Below are 6,298 nucleotides of genomic sequence, written 5' to 3' on the forward strand. Positions count from 1 at the left end.
ACCACCTCTATCACTACGAAGACATTTAATTTTCCTTCCTTTTTGGTTTTCAATTTCAGCTTTATAGCGCTTAAAACACCCAAAGGCTTCATCTTTATTAGACAATAAATAAACATAAGTGAACTTAGAACAATCATCTGATAAAATATCTTTTTCCTCCTCTGGTTAAAAAACCATTAAATTCACATATGTCAAAATGTATTAAATCTAATAAATTTGTATTTCTTTCAGCAGTTGGAAAAGTTTCTTAGTCATTTTCGCTTGAATACATATTTCACATTTATCATTATAATCATCATTGCAAGAAATTAAACCAAGTGTGCGCATGTATTTTAAAGATCTAAAATTTATGTGTTAAACGTAAATGCCATAAATGAGAGGAAGATTCAATAATATAAGCAGAAGAATTCACTTTATTATTAATACTTAGTTTGAACATCCCATCACAAGAGTACCCATTCCCAACAAACATTCCATTTTTCGACATTATTAACTTGTCGGACTCTAGAACAGTCTTTATACCGTTCTTACATAATAAATTTGTAGACACAAGATTCTTTCTAATTTCTGGAACATGCAATACATTAAGCAACATCAATTACTTCCCAGAAATAAATTGAAGTTCAATGGTTCATTTTCCTATAACTTTGGCGGAATTATAATTCCCCATTAAAACCTCTTGATTGTTCATTAATGCTTCATATGTCATGAATGGTGCCTTGTCATTACACACATGTATAGTAGCTCCTGAGTCGAGCCATTAATCAGAGGATTTTATTGCCGCTGCCATATTTAGTTCGGTAACCATGTCGATATGCATCATTGATACCATTGCAACAATGTTATCAACTCCAGAGTTTTCCACCATATTTGCATTATTGGTCTTATTAGCATATTCCTCACTTGCTTTTATGTGTCTACAATCACGAATGTAATGGCATTTCTTTCCACAATGGTAGTAGACACCATTTGCATTCTTTTGATTGTTGTTGGAATTGGTCTTCTTAAACTTCCCTTTATCAACTTTGACTTTGAAGTTCTTTTTGTATTTATTTCATTCAACAATGTGAACTTTGGACAAATCTTGATTTGCAAAATTCTTATCACGATTTCGAGTTTCTTCTTCAATTTGAATACTCTTTTGCAAATCCTCCAAACTAATATCTTTCACCATGTGTAGAAGTTTCTTTCTATAATTATTCCATGTTTGGGGTAATTTTGCCATAATAGCCCCAACTATCATAGGATCCAAAATAACTATTTTAAGTTCATGAAGCTTTGAGACCAAGACCAATAATTCATGAACTTGGTCTAGAATCGGTTTGTTATCAAACATAGTGAACTCATAATATTTGAACATTAAAAATTTTATCAGTACATCTTTTCTCTGTTGTGTACTTGTGTTCAAGTGCTTCCCAAATTTCCTTCAGAGATTGAATGTGTGCGTACAGGTCATATGAGCAATCAGATAATGTGTCCAAGATGTGTCCTCTACATACCAATTCATCTTCTTCACGTTTCTTTCTATCGGCAACTATTTTGTCCATATCTTTGTCACTTGGTTCACCAATAGGCTCTAATTTCGAGTCCAACACATAAATGACATTTAGAACAGTAAGCATGAAACGCATTTTGTCCTTCCATCAGGTGAAGTTTGATCCATCAAATTTGTCTAGTTTGTAGACATCTTGATTGATAATCTTCAAGGCCATGTTATCGGACTTGTTCTCCATGACGAAAATAACACTTTTACTTTGTTAGAAAATGTAGAATTATGGAGAATAATCCAAAGATTGACTTTGAGGTATGACTTAAATCTTTCCTTGTTATTTGCCCCCACTCGAATGAGTTTGCTAAAGGGTTCTTGGCAAATCACTTTCAGTATACAACAAAGTATGGAATATTCAATTAACAAAACCGAATTATATTTCCTTGGAAATAACTAAAAAGAAATTGTATGAATGTGATGGAGAGAGAAAAGAGTAAGGAATGTAGAAATTAATTTCTGAAATTGTGTATGAAACATTATGCCACAATATGTATTTATAGAGATCAAAGTACCCGTTCATCGAGCCCTTTCATTTTAGTTGAAGATGCACAATCCTTTTTAATAGTGTTTACCCAAAAGACATGTCTTCTATTTAATATTTTCAGAAAATAAATTTTGATTATTTATATTTTTTAATTTTACTCATACAATTTGAGTAAGCATCATGTCTCTTAACTAAAAGTTGTAACCATTCAACTAATTACATTTGCTGCGCACTGCAGCACCCTTTATCATACACACACACGCTGCACAATGCAGCGCCAAATCATATATATATATTCTTAAAATATTCAACAATACCAACCGGTAAAGTAGCCCTTGCAGTTGGAGAGATTTTTCAGTATATTAGGAACACAGTTTGATATATTAAGTGTCATGATACAATTGGTTAGAAACTTAAAAAAAAAATTATTTCAACAAATGTATTATGACACTTAATGTACTCCTGGCACACCAAAACATTTCTCTTGTAGTTGGATCCCATTTATACTCAAGTTTACATGGTCTCAATAATGACACTACTTTGTTTGCAGTGCTGCATCAAACACATCTACATTGGACAAATCACATATTAATCCATTACCCTTACAATTTTCTTTTGTTTTTGCAATTTGAAGTTTTACACCAACAACCTCCAATCGTTATTCTTATACCTACTTTGGTCAGCACTATGATTAACTCAGTAACATGCATAGGGGTGTGAGTGTGCTAGAGAGAGAGAGAGAGAGAGAGAGAGAGAGAGAGAGAAGGAAAATAAAACAAACAAACAATATGAATCACCTTAAGGAAGAATGAATCTCATCCCTGAAGTCAGAATCCAAGCCACTTAAGACATCTCTGATGTCCTCAGAATACGTTTCTCTAAATGCCTTTAAGTTCACCATTAAAGGTGGCAAATCTCCAGCCATAACTTTCCCATTCTGAGTCTTCACCGAATTCAAAGAAAAACTATCACATAAGATCCACAAATACCACACCATATGAAAATTCAGATAAGCTAGGGAACAAATTATACATACTTTATATTCTAGACTGCACAGCTAAACCTGCGTGAACTGGCTTTGAAGCGATTGATCCGTAATGTGAACACCCACATAACTTGACATCTCCACCAATTACCAAGTGGAGAACAAAATAATTTCCCAGTTTTTGAAATCTTCCTCAGATTCCACTGCTGGAGAACAATCTAGCACGAATATATCAAGCACCAATTCAGTAGTCAACCCCCAATTCCAGAATCAGAATCACATCAAATCCGTATAACGTATACCTTAATCAATAAACACAGAGCATCGAAGCAGCCTAATGATTGTGCTCTGTAAAATCACCAACCTCTCCTACTCTGTTCCTAATACTCATCATGATAAAAAAGCTAAATCAAGGCATAAATTTAATTACTAAATCAATGGAATAATGATGAAAATTTCAAATCAGAAATACATTATCTGCATATGAAGCACATATCTAATAAAACAGTAAAACACACAACATCAACATGTTAAAACACCCAAACTAAGAGCTTCTCCGACTCTCGCTCCCTGCCCTTTGATTTATCATTCAAAATATTTATCAAGAGTCGAAATTAATACTCACTTAAAACAATGAGTACATTCTAATCCAACAAATACTGAAACAGAATAGTGCCAGCACAATGATTTGGCACGTTGAACGCCATAAAGCTTCCTGCACAATGAGAAAACAGCAGCAACCAGACAATGGAACTACTTTCCTATCGAGCTTCATGCGATACTATGAAAAACATCTTAGCTTAACCAATCAAACTATCGGTAATATATTTTCTGATTAATGAAATAAGTTAAACCATATATTCAAACAACAATGATATAAGCAACATAGAAATAAAATTGCAGAAAAATCTACGGTTTAGATGAGAGAAGAATTAAAAGCATCTATTCAATTCAGGTGCTTGTAATTCATATGTTTACAATTCATCTATTGAATGGAGCATGTGGAAATTGACTATATTCATATATATGTTTAGGATTCATCCTTCTTCGTCATAAAAATTGCTCCGAATTGAAATTTTTAATACAATTTGAGCCAAAATTCAATTTAGTATCTGTCATCATCAAAATCTTCTTCTGAGTCAAAACTCATGATTGGGGGAGTTCAATAAGCAACAGATAATTACCTAAAGGGTTCATCCGCCAACAACAATCCCTCCCTCAACAGCCGAATGAAAAAAATAAAAAAAATGTTTAAATTTTGATGGTGCTTTCTGTGCCAAAGATAAGATGAAAGAAAACTTAACATGTGTACCTGTTCAAGTAGAGTGAACAAAGATATTATACAAAACAGAAAAATTAGCAATTTGTAAATTTATTTTGCCATGCCATACAGTTTTTAAGAATCGAGTAACATATATTTTTGGACATACTGGTTCTTCGCACGAATAAACTGAAGGTGTAACCCCACCTTCTCCTGTGGAATGGTTCTCTAACTGCAATAGCAGACAAACTGATGATGATGGGGACTACTGAATTCCTGAAAAAAGCATGAAATTTTGAAGCCTTACAAAGATTAACAATAAAACTGCATCTCGTGGAGAAGCCACATAATTCACTAACCTTGATAAAGTCAGAAGTATCCACATCCTGCCTGTCTGAATTCCTGAAAAAAGGATAAAATTTTGAAGCATTACAAAGTGTGCTTTTTAAAACTTGGACACAGGGCCTTCTTCTTCTTCCGGAAATTATCAAAACTAATCAAATTGTGGAATTCCAATCGTTAAAATGACGTACTAGAATGAAGAAATATTGTCGTATGCCTCTCACTTCTTCAATGGAGCTATAACTCCTTACACCAAGAACTGCAACAATTCAATCAAAAGTGAGACCAAGTTTATGCAAAGTAAATACATACACAATAACATTATATTTGACAATATAAGACATTGAATGCCCCCATTCAGAAGCTGCATATAAAAGTACCTTCTTTAATTCCTCTGGAAGACAACCTTTAATAAGACCAACTGCCTTTATGGCAATTTTATGTCAAATTATCAATTCAAACAGAGCTTTTCATGCATATCAAAGTGTTTTATTAGTTTACATCTTAATGAATTCTGGCACGCTAATCTTATGCTGTTTGCTGAAATCTAATCAAAATGCTTAATTGCAATTGTCTAATCATATCGAAGTGGACAAATTCAGAATATTAACCATCACAGCTGATGGCATTAGAAAAACTGTTGAGCAACAAAAATAAACGCACCCAAGAATCAAACAGTAAAAATCAAGGAGAAAAATGCACAAAGCTGCAATCTTTAAAATTCAATCACATATTCAATTCAAACTACATGGCTAATATTCAATAACATGCCCAATCTTTAAGCACATTTAGCACAAAAAAGTTGCATCTCTTTCACTGTATTTTTCCAGACTTTAATCACATGAATTTAAGCAACAAAAGAAGGAACCAAAAGAAACACAAAAAGTACCTGAAGACATTCAAGGGTCGGAAAACTGGTTGATTTGGACGGCCAGAATCTGAGCTGAGCTGAAATGGAGGTGGGGTTGATGCAGAGCATAAGGACTTTATTCAACAGGGCTTTTGGTATTTTGGTGTTTGGTCATTCCATTAATTATTAATTTGAGATTCATGTATTTTAGGCTGTGATTTAATATTTGTGGCAATTTTGATGCATTGTAAGTTGCATTTTAAATTAAGTTGCTAGGTGGAACAATTGTCATTTAATATGCTTTGGTGGCTTAGGGAGTTGTATCTGCATTGATGAAGATGTTTTGGTACACTATTAGGGAGGGAGTTTGATATGTTAAAGGAAGATGATTAGAATTATAATTTTATGGTAATGAAGAATTGAGCATTGCTCTTCTATCATTTTTTCTGTCAAGCCTCGTGTATCTTTTGACATCTCCTCTATCTCTTTGTTGTTCTGCATTAGGGGTGGTCGGTTGTGGAGGTGTCTGGGTGTGTGTGTGCGTGCTTGTGTGTGTTGAGTAGAACTGGTTTTGTGGTTTATGGCTGGTAGATGTAGTGGACGAAAAAACCGTGCATATAATTCACCTGCAAGCGTTATCCCACATCCAAAAATTGGACAGAACCAACAAAACAATAAACAATATTTTTCAAACAGTACATAACCTATTGAATCAGAGGGAAAAACTGAAAACCCATACCCTCCCACGGAAAACCAACAGAAAGACCAATGGCGTGGTTGTAATTAATCTGAAATTCAGATTGAAACACTGTTCATTTCTACAGTAC

At 33.7% G+C, this 6,298-nt stretch overlaps 1 long non-coding RNA gene across 5 annotated transcripts; it reads right to left on the minus strand.

Moving 5' to 3' along the window:
• Nucleotides 1-322: 322 nt before the first annotated feature.
• On the minus strand, nt 323-6,070 carry LOC103941465. Of its 5 annotated transcripts, none has more exons than XR_007252378.1 (7): nt 5,511-6,067; nt 4,813-4,880; nt 4,639-4,681; nt 3,321-4,555; nt 3,070-3,236; nt 2,831-2,976; nt 323-1,727 (listed from the first exon to the last, which is right to left on the minus strand). It is a non-coding gene; the product is annotated as an uncharacterized LOC103941465 (long non-coding RNA). The 5 variants fall into 5 exon arrangements; XR_007252380.1 differs by lacking the exon at nt 323-1,727 and having other exon boundaries at nt 2,390-2,976; nt 3,321-3,398; nt 3,644-4,555; nt 5,511-6,070; XR_007252379.1 differs by lacking the exon at nt 323-1,727 and adding an exon at nt 2,390-2,600.
• Between the last annotated feature and the right edge of the window lie 228 nt (nt 6,071-6,298).

This window comes from the organism of the source record quoted next, unplaced genomic scaffold, assembly GCF_019419815.1.
Source record: "Pyrus x bretschneideri cultivar Hongxiangsu unplaced genomic scaffold, Pyrus_bretschneideri_v1 Contig49, whole genome shotgun sequence".
Classification (NCBI taxonomy): Eukaryota; Viridiplantae; Streptophyta; class Magnoliopsida; order Rosales; family Rosaceae; genus Pyrus; species Pyrus x bretschneideri.